This window comes from Narcine bancroftii, chromosome 13, assembly GCF_036971445.1.
Source record: "Narcine bancroftii isolate sNarBan1 chromosome 13, sNarBan1.hap1, whole genome shotgun sequence".
Classification (NCBI taxonomy): domain Eukaryota; kingdom Metazoa; phylum Chordata; class Chondrichthyes; order Torpediniformes; family Narcinidae; genus Narcine; species Narcine bancroftii.
The window spans coordinates 51657378-51676178 of NC_091481.1; the positions used below are offsets into that span (position 1 = coordinate 51657378).

The 18801-nt window shown below is 38.8% G+C and overlaps 1 pseudogene; it reads left to right on the top strand.

Moving 5' to 3' along the window:
• The window catches only part of LOC138748042 (NACHT, LRR and PYD domains-containing protein 12-like), a 211156-nt pseudogene that overhangs the window by 164395 nt on the left and 27960 nt on the right, over positions 1 to 18801 (top strand).

An 18801-nucleotide genomic window follows, 5' to 3' on the forward strand; every position in this document is an offset into this window, starting at 1 on the left:
ATATACAGGTTATCTACACATTTTAACATTATTGCTTTAACAACGTTCTCCATGCCGAGGCAGATCAGGATCAATATATATGGTTTTAAATTTGAACATTCCACTCTTGCATTTGGTTAGTTCCAACAAATTTTCACTTGAATTAGACAACTTTAAGTTGATTTGACAGATCCATTATTTGATGTTCGCTGATCAATGCCGTTTCTAAAACACCCATCGCATTTTAAAACATAGTACATAGAACTCTGAATATTAACTACTGTCGTTTCAAATCAAGATGCTCAAATGATCTCTTTAATCCTCAGATCTGTGATAATAACCTAATCCTCAATTTTATGATAGCCAAGTGTTCATATATTTTTAACGTCTCTGATGTACCAGACAGGACCACGACCTTGGCTATGATTTCAGGGAACCTACCATTCATTTTTATATAACCTTACTCTAAGGTCTAATTTCCATTTAGTTCCACTCACCTTAAACCGATGTTCAAAGGAATTCGCTATTTTAGCGGCAGGGGTAAGGTACTGGCTGTCGAATCCATAGACCTTTCATGATATTGTCTACCGTTCACTCTGGTTGCTCCGGAAAAACGGATCTGGGAGCTCACCATATATATTCTCTTCCTATTCGTATCCACACTGATGTAGTCACCTCTAATATTCATCGCTCCAAAGTGGGTACAATACAATCTTCTCACTGGCAGTGAGGATGCTGAATACCAAACGATCGGCTCACACTATCAGAGAATTTCAATTTCATAAAACAATGTTTATTTATTTACTGTGTAGGCGAAGTACTTTCCTCGCATGGGTATTGTTTAACTACTGTTATGATCCCAAACGACCCCAAAACCCAGCAGCAATAGATATTCACAACGACAAATGGTTACTTATACAAAAGTTGTTTTTAATTGTCTTTTAACATGGAAAAAGAATCAAACATTACCTTATCTCTATTAACTTAACTACCCCAAATTAACCCCCTTCTAATCCTAAAGGCATGTGTATGATGAGTGTGTAAATTTAAGAAAACTTCTTTGCATCACAGTTCAATCTCACTTTGGTTTCTTCCAAGTAGTATAGTTGGAGGCAATTCTTATACTGTGCATAGAATTTAACATGTATAAATTTCACCAGGTTTTAGTGTTCGAAGGTTAAATGTTTACCGCTCAGGAAGGTTCTCGTAGTACTTCTAGATTGAGATCAGTTGTTCCAATATTTAAACAATTGTGATACCATCATTAATTACATCAATAGCTTGCTGATCAATCTTGCCCCATCTGGGTTCTCCAGATGATAACATATTTCTATCAGGCTATCACAAGGTTCCTTTCTGTTCTGCTTATTCCAAGAGAAACATCAGGCAGATAGCACTTCCAGCCATCCTCCGCTCTGAAGCTTCTGTTTAGTTACAACAAGCTTCCTGGCTTGCACTGTTCAGCTGTCTTTCAGTTTCACACACACACACTGGCTGAGAGAACTTGTTTTACCTCTCTCTCTCTCTCTCTCTCTCTCTCTCTCTCTCTCTCTCTCTCTCCCTCTCTCTCTCTACCACTCTATTTCTCTCTCTCTCTTTCTCTCTCTCCTCTCTCTCTTTCTCTCTCTCTCCTCTATCTCTCTCTCTCTCTATTTATCTCTCTCTCATTATCTCTCGCTCTCTCTCCCTTTCTCTCTCTCTTTCTCTCTCTTTATCTCTCTCTCTCTCTATCTATCTCTCTCTCTCCCCCTCTCTCTCTACCTCTCTATTTCTCTTTCTCTCTTTCTCTCTCTCTCCTCTCTCTCTTTCTCTCTATCCTCTATCTCTCTCTCTATTTATCTCTCTCTCTCATTATCTCTCGCTCTTTCTCCCTCTCTCTCTCTCTCTCTCTTTCTCTCTCGCTTTATCTCTCTCTCTCTCTCTCTCTCTCTCTCTCTCTCTCTCTCTCTCTCTCTCTCTCTCTCTCTCTCTCTCTCTCTCTCCAACTGCTAGACATCACTTGCCTCAAAATCCCCACCTTCTCCTGAAAACATTAGGAGTTAGTCTTTTGTTTGCATCTGTTGTCATGTGTAAACAAAACTTCTGAGGAGTGAGCTTTCTGCGCACTTTGCAGAAAGATCAGAAGCCTTGTAAAAATGTTCAAACACAAACGACGTGTCTCCAGTCGATTCATTTGATGATATCATTTCAATTAGCAGCTACTTGTGAAATATGCATAGCACTCTCCATAGTTTCTGTAAAGTCCCTGAATATGAATTCTTCAGTATTTCAAATAAAATGTTTTAAAACGTGTGTATGTGTGTAACCTCCTCTAATTTTACCAAATTATCTCCCAAAGACTCCAGTTCACTATATATTGATTAGGCATGTTCTCGCATGCAGCCAACATCCTCCTGAATCAGCGATGCATACTCTCCGAAGTATAACATGCGTTCTTTCAATCGGTAAACAAATCTGCATACATTATTGCAAATGTAATTTCACTCAGTGTTTAAAGTTTGGGTCTATTAATTACTCTAGGCGCATGAAGGCAATCCACCAACGAATGGATAATTGAATACTTATTAACGAACAAATACCTTTATTAAAACAGTGCAATAACACTAATTTTGCATCTTCTACATTCTATTCAGACCTCACACGCATATGCTCCATTACCAGCACCACTGTCTTGACACAGTTCACCTCCACTGGAAACAAGGACAGGATTACCCCTATCCTTTTGTTACACCCCACCAGCTTCATTATCCAAAATAACGTTCCCCAGCATTTCTATCAAGGGCAAATTGATCCACCACCAGACCACTCCCTCCGTCTCCTTTTCTCGTTCACTCCTTTCTGAAACTCACATTTGCTTTATCAATCTTCTTATATAGCTGCCTCACCTGTTGTGTCAATCACCGTTTCCTCCGTATTTTCTGTGTCAGTGGGACACACCTGTACGGTACTTCAAATGTTAACGCTAAACACCCTCTACATTACTTCAGTGTATTCTTCTCAGAACACCAGTTCCAGTGATCTTCTCTGTCACTCTTGAGGTCCTGTGGATTGACCGCTGATCAGTGCACCTGCAGAATCCGTACAACACTCTGATGCAGCCAGGCAGAATGGTCAGAATATAGCGGCTGCAGAAGATTTAATCTCCTTGGACCTATGGTATTCTTTAAACTCAGCAATCTAAACCTTCCCTGTTTCGCACACATGACACTCTATGTGGTTCCATCCATGCTGTGTTTTAAATGTAACAATTGCAATGAACTCCACCACCGCAATGCCAACTCTTTATGCAACCGCTAAGCTTTGCTCCCCTCGCCTTAAACACAAATCTGCTTATATTTTACACTACCGCACTGGACAAAATGCGTTCCCTGTCGCATCTATTTCAACATATCATTATCGTAACCTCCTCTATTAGTTCACCTCATCATTCTTCGCTCCACGGAGCGATCCATTTCTCTCTGACCTGGCCTGTCAGACATTGGACAAACGTGGGATATTTTGTCTGGATGCTTTGCGGATGGGGGTGGGGGTGTCTGTTATGTAATTTTGGAAAACCACAAGACGAATTTCACACAGAAGAGAACAATCTTAAAATATTTAATTTATAGAATTATCAGAGTTCCCGGGGATAGGGGACAAAATAGGGAGGATTTTGGTGGCGCAGTCACGATCCTCGTTAGGTCGTCCCTAATCAAAGGCTTTGTGTCTGAGGATTCGAGAATAGCAAATGTTTTGTGTTGTATCGTCCAGGTAGTTCTGCGACGTGGTGGGCAAACCCTTAGTTATGATCTATAGGACCCGATTGATTAATATTCCACGAAACAATGACATCACAGTGGTAGTAGGACTATTTTACAAAGGTCATGCCTCACGATTCAAATTGAGGTTTAGGAGGTGTTGACCGATGAAATTGAAGAAGGTAGGGCGGTTGATATGGTGCATGCGAATATATGGAAAAATATTTTAACGGCTTCTAAATTGCCATTAATTGAGAAAGTCGGGAGGCATGATGTCCGTTTAAACTTGTCTGTGTGGGTTAAAATTGACGGGTCCTCAAGGCTGATATCTTTAGTAGATGGAAGAATTTGTGGCTGTAGTTCCGTGACTTCCTTTATTTCGCTTGGACCTCTTCTGGCACTCCCGCTTTTTTGTGAATTATATAAATTACTTGAGGAAATAGTGGAGAGGAGGGTCCGTTAGCTTGTAGATTAAACGAATGTTGGATAGGTTTTGGACAATCCAGAAGATTCAAAATTGAATTAGAGTTTAAAAAAAGAATTAAGAAAGATGTAGTGCTGGGAAGATAAGGGGCGAAAGGAATTCATCCAGAAATGTGTGAAGATAAACACCTTAGAATGCCCAGTATGAACGTGGAATGTCTGTTCAGCTCGATCCTGGGGTCCAATCCCTATATAATTTGACATAGCTGTGTAGGGTCACAGGTTATGCATGAATGTGCAAGGTGTGCTGGCTTTAGTAATGGAAGGATTTGAGTTCAAGGGTCACATAGAAATGTTGCTTCTCGATAAATATTTGTCAGGAAATTTTAGAGTGAGTGTAGAAGAGATTTATCAATTTGGTACCTAGATTGGAGATAATGTTTTCGGGAGCAATGTTGGCACATAAATTCCTAACCGTGGCTGTGCAATTTCAGAGAATGCGTTAGAAGGTGTTTTCTGTGCTGAACATTAGTAGTCTTGGATTGAGTTCAGAGGCCGCGAGAAATCATAGGGAGACTTCCACTGCGTTAATATTGGCTGGTACTTCCTGAAGTAAAGAGTGATAGATATATCAGAATTTGTCAGGTGTGTCCAAGAGGGCTTCCTGACACAGAATGTGGAATGGCCGACTAGATGGGAGCCCACACTGGATCTAGTACTGGGTAATCAATCTGGTCGGGTGGAAGAACTCTTACTGGGTGACCAAAATTTCCTGAGCTTTAGAACAACTGGATACAAAAATAAAACCACCAAAATGGTAAAATTATTAATTAGAGAATGGCTAATTGTAATGGGACGAGGCAGAATAGATAGAGTAAAAAGGGAAAAGGGGTTCACAGAAAAATACACGGAAGTGGTATGGAGGGTGTTTAGCAATAACTTGGGTGAGCTTCTGTATAGGCGTGTGCCACTGATACAGGGAATATATGCAAGGAAGACAGGGCATTGCCTGGTACAACAGGTGAAGCATCTACATAAGAAGATGAAGGAAGCAAATGTTTGATTCAGAAAGCTGGGCTCGAGATCTATGTGCTAGCTGGGAATGAACTAAGAAAGTTACCTGCAAGAGCTCTAAGGAGATTGAGAAGTTCTTGTCGAATAATATTAAGCAGAACTCCAAGGTGTTCTATGTGTATGTGAATAACATAAGAATGAAGAGAATGAAGACGAATACACCTACGTATAATGGGGGCAACATGTGCCTGGAATCTAAAGAATGAGGACATAATCTAATTGAAAACTTTGCTTGGTCGGTGTAAGTTCAGAATAGTACAGGCTTGTGGCCTGGACCAAGTTGAGATTAGGGAAGAGAAAGTATTTGATCTTCTTAAATGATTAAGATTGATCATTCCCCTGGGCCAGACGTGAGATTCTGCAGGTTACCTTTGGAAAGGGGGAAGAGATAGGAAGTTGGCAACAATCATTGGAATTACCTTGGCCAGAGGGATGGTTCTGGTGACTTCTAGAATGAATAATGTACTCAAATTGTTTCAAAACATGTAAAGGAGTTCCCTGGGAACCTGAGAATTATAGACCGATGAGTTGTACATCAGTGATGTTCAGACTAATGGAAAGGATTCTGAAGGATTGGATCTATAAGCATTTGGAGAGCACAGTATTTCTTTATCAATATTTAAATTAACATTGAAATTTCACATCCAAAATACAGAGCACATATGGATATTTTTTAACATTCAAAAAGATACACAAAACTTAAATCATATCATTTCATTGAAGATACTCCACGTTTTAATCAAACGGATTATATTGAATTGATATTATATTATTTTATTATATTTTTAAAGAAATTTAAACCAACTGCCAAGAAAGATTATGTTTGGCCATAAATAAAGAATTTAAAGAATTCTTCTCAGTGATAATTTACATCATTAGTCAACATACCTACCTTCATAACAAAGATGACAAAAGTAATTAAAAACGTGTCAACAAAAGTGGTTGAAACTTTTCATCCAAATCAGAAATTGAGCATCCTGGTTAAGTACAGTCTACTCAGGGATAGTCCACATGGCTTTGTGAAGGGAAGGTCGTGCCTTATGAGTATAATTGAGATTTTAGGGGGAGGTAACAAAAGAAATTGATTAGGCTAAGGTGGTCGATGTAAACGAGATGAATTTTAGTAAATCATCTGACAAGGTCCCCCACGAGAGACTCATCCATCAAGTTACAAGGCACTGCATCAGCAGATCATTAGTTGTGTGGATAATAAATCGGTTTGTCGGAAGAAAGCATAGAGTAATAGTGGAAGTAAAATATTCTGCCTGACGTTCAGTAATTATAGAAGTGCAACAAGGATCTGTTCTTGGACCCTTGCTCTTTGTTGTTTTATGAATGACCTGGATTAAACATAACATAACATAACATAACAATTACAGCACGGAAACAGGCCATTAGGCCCTTCTAGTCCGCACCGAACCAAACACCCCTTTCTAGTCCCACCTCCCTGCACAATGCCCATAACCCTCCATCTTCTTCTCATCCATATACCTGTCCAACCTTTTCTTAAATAATACAATTGACTCTGCCGCCACTATTTCTCCCGGAAGATCATTCCACACAGCTACCACTCTCTGAGTAAAGAAGTTCCCCCTCATGTTACCTCTAAACCTCTGCCCCTTAATTCTTAACTCATGTCCTCTTGTTTTAATCTTTCCTCCTCTTAACGGAAATAGTCTATCCACATCCATTCTGTCTATCCCTTTCATAATCTTAAATACTTCTATCAAATCCCCTCTCAACCTTCTACGCTCCAAAGAATAAAGACCCAATCTGTCCAATCTCTCCCCATACTCCAGATGCTTAAACCCAGGCAACATTCTGGTAAACCTTCTCTGCACTCTCTCCACTCTGTTTACATCCTTCCTATAATTAGGCGACCAGAACTGCACACAGAACTCCAAATTAGGCCGCACCAATGTCTTATACAATCTCAACATCACCTCCCAACTCCTATATTCCATGCAATGATTGATAAAGGCCAGCATACTAAAAGCCTTCTTCACCACCCTATTCACGTGAGTTTCTACCTTCAGGGAACGATGTACCGTTACTCCTAAATCTTTCTGCTCTTCTGTATTCCTCAATGCTCTCCCTTTTACCACATATGTCCTATTCTGATTCTTCTTACCAAAATGAAGCACCTCACACTTATCAGCATTAAATTCCATCTGCCATTTTTCAGCCCACTTTTCTAAGCAGCCCAAATCCCTCTGCAATCCTTGAAAACCTTCTTCATTATCCACTATTCCACCTATCTTAGTATCGTCTGCATATTTACTAATCCAATTCACCACCCCATCATCTAGATCATTAATGTATGTGAGTCAGCATGTGTGAGGACGACACGAATATTGGAAGAGTTGTTGAATGTTATAAGGGGATATAGATAAGTTACATGGGCAGAAATGTTGCAGATGGACACAATTCCAGATAAGTGTGAGGTGATACATTTAGGAAGAACAAACCAGAAGGCTGAGTACAAGGTTAACAGTCAGTTACTCTCGAGTGTGGATGAAGAGAGGAGCCTTTGGGTTCAAATCGAAATATCATTAGCCAGGCAGGTTGATAGGTTCTGGACACCTCATTATAGGAAGGACGTGGAAATTATGGAGAGGGTGCATAGGAGATTTAGCAGGATGTTGCCTGCATGGGGAAGCAAGTCTTATGATGCAAGGTTAAAAAAGCTGTGATGCTTCTCACTCCGAGCTTTGAACGATGAGAGGAAACGTGATAGAGGTCTACAATATTGTGAGTGGCATAGATAGGGCGGACAGCCAGCACCAGTTTCCCAGAGCAGGATCCCAAGCACCAGAGGACATCTGTTCAAGTAGGTCGAGTTGGGGGCGGGGGTTAACGGAGACATCATGCTATATTTTTTACACAGCCTGGATTGATTTGCCGGCGATCCTGGTGGAGGCTGAAGGTAATTTAAGAAACTCTTAGAGACAGACACGTAGATGAAAGAAGAATAGAGGGTTATGGGGTAGGGAGCGTTTAGTATAATTTTTAGGAAGGAATACATGGGTCGAGGGCCGAAGGTTATGTACTGTTCTTATTTATTCCATGTTTTTTTTATTTAGTATGGTGGATGGCAGTAGCTATTATAATACCCGCATTTTCTCCATTTTCGAGTTTGTACGTTCATCACTCCCTGAGGAAACTGCACAATCTATTGAATCCTGCCAGAAACTATATCCCACACGGTTATACCGTGTAAAATAATTTAGCGTCGATAAGAAAATTATAGCATTTTTAGCACGTCCTGACGATGTATATGGCTCCGAAAACATACAAGCGTTGAAATGTTAAACAATAAAGCCTGCAGATGCTTGATTGAAATGTATGAAAAAAAGCTCCCATATAGATTTTGTTCATCTTGGTGATGTAGATCGATGTTTTGGAAGCTGCTCGCTGGAAGAAATGCGGATATTGGCAGATGTCTTCTCCTTCCTCTCTACAAAGGTACTGAATGATTAAAAAATGGCACCATTAAAGTTGATCAAGACGTTGCCTGGCTCCGACGAAAGGAGTAATGGAGAGATATTCAACAAGCTTGTATTGTTTTCTCTGCAGCGTCGATGGCTATGGGTAGACAGATTGGAATTTTTGCAAAGTAATGAACGGCGTTTGCAGGCTGTCAAGTCATAATCTGTGTTCTTTTCATGGTGTAAAAGCGTCACATACCTGAAGAATTGAATTTATGGGAGCGGTGGTGGAAAGGAGAAGGGCATTCAAAATTGTTAGTCAGAGAGTGATTTGTGCATGGAACCGTATCCATTGCTTGTGGTGGAGGTAGATACAACAATAGAGTCTCCAATAGATATCATGACAGACAGATTAAAGTGAAGGGATTAAGTGAAAATCATGTGTGAACAGGACATATATAGTTTGTAATCCACATCATTCTCGGCCTAGACACGTGGGTCGTGGAGATTGTCCCCCTTTGACGTTACGGCTATGCAGTGGTCCGAGGGGTTTTGAGGTCTCAATTCAACCTTTAGGCTGGACGAAAACCTGGGAGTTGTGAAACGTGCAGAGAATAAAGACAGGGCTTAGATATAGAACAGTATTTGAAGCACGAGACATATTGGGTACAATATCAGATTCACCGCTGGTTTTAGATAAACTATAAATGACGTATAAAATCGAAGTAAGTTACAAATTCCGGGAATATTTTCTTCAAGTGAGACCAAACATTGAGAGCATTAAGTGTGAAATTAGATATTGTTGGAACGGGCAACATAGCAGACAAAATAGGTAGACAATGGGGAAAGGATGCCATGATATTCCATCGTGCCTATTGTGGTGGTAGGCTATCGTTCTGTGGGACATAACTTTAGGAAGTATTGGAATTTGATCCGACTGAAAAATTATTGCTGTATTGATCACCGATTGGCTATTCAAGATTGTTTTTCCTACTATTCGAGCATCACTTACATTACATGTACACACAACTCTGTAGAGCAGGGAAGAGTCATATATGTTGTGTCAGAGTATCTAGATATGTTTTAGGAGATACATTGGGAAAGGTTTGTTAGAGTATGACACATACAAACGCTTTAAAACAGATCTTATTTGAAATACTGGAGCTCTGCCCGATGCGAGACATATTGGGGCCAACGCAAGACGTTGGGAGAATGATCTTGATAATTCATTAATGGATTATTGTTGACAACAAGGCAACAGAAGAAAGAGCTTCTCGGAGCCGCAGACAGTCTACGTGAACCTTCTTGTTCTAAGAAGGACATCTAGTTTTGCAAGCAGAGTTAAAGAAGCTTTACTCTGTGTGTGTGTGTGAGTGTGTGTGTGTGTGTGTGTGTGTGTGTGTGTGTGTGTGTGTGTGTGTGTGTGTGTGTGTGTGTGTGTGTGTGTGTGAGAGAGAGAGAGAGTGAGTGAGTGAGTGAGAGAGAGAGAGAGAGACAAGAGGAGTGGACTGATCGTTTAATGTTTCACTTGGAATAACAGAAACAAAAAGGAACACTGTGGTTACCTGAGAAAAAGAGGTTATCATCTGAAGAAAACTGAAGGGGGTAGGTTTCATCAGCAAGACACTGGAGTGGCTGATTAAAAATGAATCAGTTGTGGATGACCTGGAACAACAAATCTCTCTCTGAAAACCGACAAGAACATTCCTGAGTGGTAACAGTTACCTTTCAAGCACCAAAGCCTGGTGAACTTCATAAATGTTAAATTCTGTGCACAGTATAAGAATTGTCTGCAACCTGAATTGGAGGAATGGGAAGTGAGTTTGGACTCTGAACCAAAGAACTTTTCTGAACTTACACACACATCACATATTCCTGCGCTTAGAATTACAAGGGGGTTAAGTTAGGTTAATTAAGTCAATAGAGATAAGTTAAAGTTTGAGTCTGCCTTTTTTTATGTTTAACGATACGTCAAAGCAACTTTTGTTTCAGTAACTATTTGTCCTTGTGAATATCTATTGCTGGAGCGTTTATGGGTCCTCTGGGATCGTAACAATGATGTCCTGAAATCTGAATTCCAGACGTTAAAAGGTGAAGTTGAGCGTAGATCGCTTTATGTGAAAACTAAATGTCGCAGGGGATTTGGTGAACAATTGCACTGAATGAAAAGGATAAATCACTATACAGTCCGCCTGGCTCGGAGGGTTGCGTTATGAAATTTATTTCTGAAAGAAGCAGATGGAATATTTAACCGCGCTCTTCAACTCTTCCCTGAACTTTGTCTGGGTTGCTGCATAAATAAACGTGTTCGTGCAGCAGTTTAGAGTTCGCAGCAAGTATCCGACAAAGTTAAAGACCATTTGTGATTCGTTTTCGTTTCCTCCAATGCCTGCGATTCGAAAATAAAGGAATTGTAAAACGTTCGCCATCCACAGCAAGAGAAAACTGCCGGAGATTGTGAAGAGCAGAAGCACAGACCTCCTCCTGCCCTCCGTCTCGGGATCACTGCGGTTTCCCCACTTGTCCTGACCGATCAGTCCCTTGCGGACCCGACTGGCCACAAGAATGTGCCTGATTGTCAGGCCGTTGAACAGCAGGATTACAGTGAAAGGAAATAATGGATTTAAACACTTATCGCACCAGTGAAATCCGACCCATCCAGGGTCAGCGTAAATGCTTAGCTTCACTTGACAAAACCAGGGCACATTATCAATAAACATCAACGGCTCGAAAAAAAAGTAGTAAGGGATGCTCTTCGGGAAGAGTGTAACGGCAATTGCTGCCAGAACAAACGCCGCAGTTCTACCAGTGCAATATTTAGCTTTTAGATCCAGGCAACAAATGGCGACAAATCTATCAAATGTGAGGGAAACCGTAAACCAGACCGAATAGTCCGTTGCTACACGAGCAAGAACGTGTAAAATACCGCACACGGGGGTGATATGCAGGAAACACACGGGGAAGTAATGGAATTTAATTCGACTGAAAATTACTTCAGTAATGATCACCATCAGGTCCGCCATTGCCATGGCCACCAGGTACCGAGTGGTGCATGTGGAGAGGCCGCACTTTCCCCGGGACAGGATAGCAATCGCCACCACGTTCACTGGACAAAAGGGAAAAAGACAGGTAATCAGAATGACATATTCAATACTCTTTCCACAAAACTGAAGTTAATGAAGCCTGATACATACATATCCCTCCACGTTCTCCGCAAAATAATACTCAAATAATTAAAACGGGGATTAAGGGCGGAAATTAGCAGACGAGCACACACACAAAGCACAGTTAAAATTCCAAATATGCTTAGTGATTAGTTAAGATATTAAGTGATTAAGCAGAACGTTCATACCCATTTCTGGAATGTTCCCAAAACTTTGGGTAGACGTGACCAGATGATTAATTTTAGTAACAATGTCAACTCCCTTGCAATATTGCCTCCTGCTCTGATAGTACCGACAGCAGTGGATATGCCCTGCCAAGAGTGATAGGGCTTGTCTCGGGGTCCGTTGACCAACAGAGATTTGAGTTCATATTAGTTTTCAGTCAGCATCCCACCCACGACACCGACCAGTTCGAACAAGTGACCAATTAAGCAACTGATCTGGTAAGTTTTCGGAATGAAGGACGAAACAGCAGCATTCAAAGGAAACCCCTGCAGTCAGATCTCAGATTCCGATTTTAGATTGCCATCAGAAGAAGTGAATTCTTAACAGTTAATAGCTTCGGATTCGAAACGGATCGCTCTCACTGAAATAGCACTTCCGAACCGTTCCTCGAAGCGCGTGACCCTAAAGGTTTTTTTTTAATTAGCTACTTGTTTGCATCATTACAGGAAAAAAAAAGAATAGAGCATTAATGAAATAGCCATACGCAATGATACAAAAAATATTTTATAAATTTTCTCCCCATTCCCCACTCCTAACCCAAAGAAAGAAAATAAAAAAACAACGACCATCTAATATACAATAATATTAGCCTAGACAATCATTAATTGGTATTAAAATATTGATTATGAGGAATGGATAACATAGAAGTGGTGGATGGAAAACTATCCATAAAATCCATGATGGTTTCCAAATACTATAAAAAAGTTCAACTGGATTCCTTAAACTATATGTATTTTTTCCAAAGATATACAATCAAACATCTCATGATACTATCCACTTATTTACATTTCTCTATCATCTTTCCATGATATCGCAATGCATTTCTTTGCAGTTGCTATTGCAATATTTAAAAATGTTCTCTTGGTATTGTCCAATTTCAATTTTATATAATTTCTTAAATATCTCCAAGTAAAAATTTTATTCGATCCTTTGGTATCTTTATCTTCATAATTAACCTATTAATGTACTCAGTTCATTCGAACTCTTTCCTCTTTTTCTCAAGACCTCACTGAATGCCAAAAAAAAGTCCCTATTTCTTTCGGACAGCGAAAACACTTATTTGAATAATTGGGATTAAGTCCCTTTAGGTGAATGTCCGTTTAGTGAAGCTGAATGGTGATTTAGGAGATAAATGTTAAAGCACAGGTGTTGCTGAAAGCTATGTACGTATCACAAGCAGATGCAAATCAAGCAAAGGAAACTGAATAGAAGCAAAAGTCGGCAACTCAGCGCCTGTCATTCTATTTGCTCATGTCTAATCCTCAGCGCGGACACAATGTTCCAATCCAGAACTCCCTCCCTCTCTTTTTATGCATTCTGCATTCCCCTATCTTTCTCTTCTTCTCCCCTTTCTCTCTGTCATTTTTCTTTCTTATACGTACTCTCTCTCTCTCTCTCTCTCTCTCTCTCTCTCTCTCTCTCTCTCTCTCTCTCTCTCTCTCTCTCTCTCTCTCTCCTCTTTCTCTTTCATGTTACTGGATTTCATCAATCTGGCTTCCAACCAACCATTTACTTTCTCAGGTTTCCATCTGTTTGCCTTTTTTCGAGTTTCTGAATTATTTCTCTGCTTCATTCATCCACTCCAGTGTTTGATGTGCGCACCAATTATTCAACTTCTCGCGTCTTGTAAGATATCCAGAAAGATTTATGACCGTCTCCCGAGATCTCAACACAGGAGTAACAAGAATCAAACAACAACCGGCTGTTGGCGGTTGCTTCGGAAATTGATGTGGAAAAATAACTCTGAATATCACAGTTCAACTTCTATCCTGTCTGAGGGAATGTGCTGAAATCCAAAACATATGACAACATCTGATTTTCATCAATGACCTGCAAAATGATTCTTTTCATTTCGATTCTTCGTCACCAAACTTTAGAACGTGTTCCTTTCTTACCTCTAATCACTCATTATCATTTCACATGACACGATAAGGAAAGCCAATGAAAACCACAATTTACACTTGTTATACCTCTCCCTCCAATTTAGACCATTTGAAACTTCGGAATTTTAAAACATGATTTAATGAGTTACATTTATACATGCTGCGAGGTTATACACACTTCTGGTCCACAAACACCACAGGTTAACCTACTGTTTCCGTGCGGTTTTAATGGATGGCAGGAAATCGGAGTACCGGGATCGCCCACACAGACTCGAGTAAAATCAGAAGTACTTTAGAGCCGGCGCCGCCGTGCACTGTTATAGCTTTGTCCCAACGACGACGCTAACTGTGCCACACACGTTCATAAATGGCTGTCAAGAATTGATGTAAACTTTGCGGAACATCTCCGGCCACTTAAAATAAGGAAATATGAAACATGCCAACATTTTTTTCTATTCTTTGAATAGCTACTATTTCAGAATTTCTGCTGTCGATATATCAACATTAAATTAAGTTGCACTGCCCTTCTTCGTATTACTCAGTATTTCGGACAGGTGGTTTTCTTCGTTTCTGCTGTGAACGAAGAACAGCAGCAACTATTTTTTCAGCTGTCCATCGAATGCGTTCGATCATGATTCGGATGCTGATTGGCATTGCTCTGCCAAAAAAGCGCAGTAATCCATGTCAACACCCAAAAGATCGACCCGACTTCAAAGGACGCAAGTATTGGTAGAGAGTTACCAAGAACTCCGAAGACAGCGATGATCATGTACAATATTTTCTCCACACTTAGATAACGCTCCCACATGTTCTATGCGAGGCGATGTGTTCCTCTTTGCCGAATTTAATTCCTCCGAATCGAGTTTAAAAGCCGCATATTACAGATCTCCGACGGGGCTTTTCGGTTTTAACTGTTCAAAATGCATTTGAATAATGTGCATAAATAAATGACGTCAGCTGGTCTAATCCCCCGCCATGATATGTTGTGCTTTGTTCAGTAATTTAATTAAGAAACGCTGCAATGTGGCAAGTGCATGGTTTGAAATGGAAGCGGCGTTGCCTCAGAAATTGGGTATCATTTCAAGCAAACTCGTACTTACCTTTTAACTTGATATTAACCCATATTCTATGGCCCACACAAATCAAAAAGGAGATAGTGGACAACCTTGTCGAGATTATCTTTTCAATGGAAAAAAAATGGATATTTTTCTATTTGTAATTACTCTGGCCTTTGGGAAATTATATAATGTACTTATCCAATTTATAAAATTTATTGGAATACCAAAGCATTCAATTCATGAAATAAATAATCACATTCTAATCTATCAAACGCTTTTTCTGCATATAAAACCAAAGCTATTGATGGTATTTTTTTGCTGTGCTATATTTAACAAACTTAAAAATCAGGTTATAAGGTAAATATTTATAAAAGTGAGGTAATGACAATGACTGAGATAGATTACACTAAAGTTAAGAAAATGACAAAATTTAAATGGCAGAGGGAGACGGTCAAATATCTAGGAAATAATAATAAGAAGAATAATATAATTTATTTAAATTAAATTACTACCTTAATTAAAGAATTAGATGGAAAGATTTTCCAATTTCTTTAATAAGAAGGATAAATTGTGTGAAACTTTGAAACAGAGAAAAATAGTTGCAAGAGTAGGCCATTTGTCCCTTCAAACCTACACCACCATTCAATATGATCATGGCTGATCAGTACCCTGTTTCGACCTTCTCCCATTACCCCCTGATCCCCTTAACCACAAGGGCACAATATTGACAAGGAACTGGCCTCAACTACTTCCTCTGGCAAATAAATATACAGATCGAACGCCCTCTGAGAGAAGTATTTTTCCTCATTTCAGTCCAAAAAAAAAACTTCCCTGATCCTTAAGCTGTGACCACTGGTTCTGGATTTTTCCAGCAATGGAAACAACCTATCTGAATCTAGTCTGTTTAAACCCTTACGATTCCCCCTATATTTTCTAACTTCCGGAGAATATAAGCCTGATCTATCCAACCTTTCATCATATGCAAGTCCTTCCATCCCTGGTATCAGTCTAGTGAAACTTCTCTGCATATTTTACTCAAATACTATACCTATTTCAATAATTATCAATTTTTGTACCAACAATGTTTTTACAAGATTTCAATAAAAGTCCAAGACGGTTTATTTGCCAAGAAACATGCCTGGGATTGCTTTGGAAAAGCAAACATGTAAATATGATCAGGGAGACTACAATTGCCTAATTTTAAAAATTACTATAAAGCAGTTAAACTTAGATTTTGTCTTCCTGTTATCAGACTGGTGAAAAGATAATGTGAGTATAAATTGAAATTAGTAAAATAGGAAAAAATAATTTTGAGCATATTTTGTATAAATACCATGAAAGACTGTTGGGAGGGCAAATTGATACACAAACTTTGAAACATATACATAAAATGTGGAATATAAAACATGTAGAAAGAGGAATGAAGAATTATCAGTTGTATGGCATGTTATTAAAGAAAAATCCTTTGATTCCTTTTACAGTTAATGATGCTTATTTTGACATGTGTTATAATTGCGGATTTAAAAGAGTAATGGATATTTTTAAAAGATTTTTTTGGACATTTGACTAATTGAAAGATAAGTATAATATACCAAATAATACTAGTTTTTTCTTATTATCAACTTACAAGATTTAAATAAAAGTCCAAGACGGTTTATTTGCGAGAAATCATGTTTGAACTGCACAAGAAAGGATTCAAACCCATATTGTTATATCTAGCTCATCTGCCATCACTTCAGAAGATGGTCACAAGGAATTTTTGAATCCGGTGGAAGAGGCATTCAATGTTTTCAATAGGTTTCTCTCAAATTCATCTAATATTAACCAGTAATTGGTGCCTGAAGTTTAAAAAAATTTGGAGGCTTTGTTTTGTTTTGAGTGGAGGAGGTATGGCTGTTTTCATGTTAATTGAAGGGGTAATGTTTTGTTCTCTGAAAGGCTAAAATATGTGGCATTTTTTAAAATTATTTTATTTTTCCTTATTTTGTTTCTGTTTGTCAGTAAAGATTTAAATGGAATATACTCGCTTTACTTTATAATGTTGATAGTAATTACCTATTTCCATTTTAACTTATCTAGAGCAAGTAATCCAGTCTATGTTGTTTACTATCGACCGTGAGGAACTGGGGTTGTGCACTTAGTTTACTAAGTGATCATGGGAAAATAGGGCTAACATTCGAATAATGTTCACGTGCATGGTCTATTTAAAATGTGAACATTTTATTTAAATCAAGTAGAGGTTTTAGATACTTGCATTATTAATCTTGAAATGTAATAATATTATTATCTATATAAATAATGTTATTGGGATATTTTTATTAGCTATTAATGATATGGTATCATTTTGAATGCTGGCTATCTGGATGGTTTGATGAATTTAAGGGGTCTGCTTATATTATTTTCTTTTCTGCTGCTAATGTGAAGGGAATTGAGTTACAGGGAAAGATTAATAAGGTTAGGACTCTATTCCTTGGAGTGTAGAAAAATGAGGGAAATGTGAAAGTTTTACAAAATAATGAGAGGCAAATGCCAGTAGGAGGCTCTTTTCACTTACATGAGGAGGGATAAATACAAGAAGACATGGACTTAGGGTGAAAGATAAAATGTTTAAGGGGAAGAGTAGGGAAAAATTTTCACTCAGATACTTGTGGGAATGTGGAATCAGTTGCCATCTGACATTGTAAATATGGCATCACACATGAGTTTTAAAAATTGTGATAGAATATATAGAAATATTTTGGGTGATAAATTGAAAAAGTTAGAATAGGATACATATATACACTTTAAACAGATCTAATTTGAAAATGCTGGACATATCATATCCAGAGTACTTGCAGAAACTGTTTAGAATCCCTATGGATTTCACAAGTGGGTGTTAATTGAATTGACATCATGAATGAATGGAATATTGTCTTTGAAACCACAAAAAGCAGACAGGCTGCCTACTGATATCTTTTTTGCAAGGCTTTTTACAAGATTGCTCAGATGTCATTGAAGGGTTCTTGTTTACCCAAAAACCACAGACTCTACTCCTATTGTTTGCAGGAGAACGTTAGGGGTTTTGCAAGTAAGAGAGGGAAGGACACAGGCTTCCTGGCAGTCAGGTTTGCAGAGTCTCAAAGAAGCAGAAGTGAATCCTTGACTCTGTGTGACACAGAAAGCAGTAACAAGGTAGGAGAAGCTTGTTGGAACTGAAATGGAAGCTCAAGAGTGCTGGATGGTTGGAATGCAATCGGCATCATCCTTCTCTTGGAATAAGTGGAACAGAAAATATCTCTGTGGTAGCCTGAAAGAAAGAGGTGATCATCTGGAGAACTCTGAAGGGGGCAAAATTCATCAGTAAGACATTGAGGTGACTAATGGTGGTACCCCATTTGTGGATGTCCTTAAACAACACATCTCTCTCTGTAAACATACAAGAACCTTCCTGAGTGGTAACCCATCAAGTACCAAAACCTGGTGAACTTTATACATGTTACATTCTGTACAGTTTAAGAATTGCCTGCACCCAGAGAACTTTGAAGAGTGAGAAGTGAGAATGGACTGTAAAACAAAGAACTTTCTTAAATTTACACACACACATTATATACACATGGGCTGAGAATTAAAAGGAGGTTAAGTTAGGTTAATTAAGTTAATTGTGATAAGTTCAAGTTTGATTCTGTATTCATGTTTAAAAATATTTAAAACAATTTTTATTTAAGAAACCATTTGTCGTGGTAAATACAAGAAGACATGGACTTAGGGTGAAAGATAAAATGTTTAAAATGCTGGGTTTTGGGGTCCTTTAGGCTCGAAAAAAAATGAACTGGAGATATATATCAGTCGGA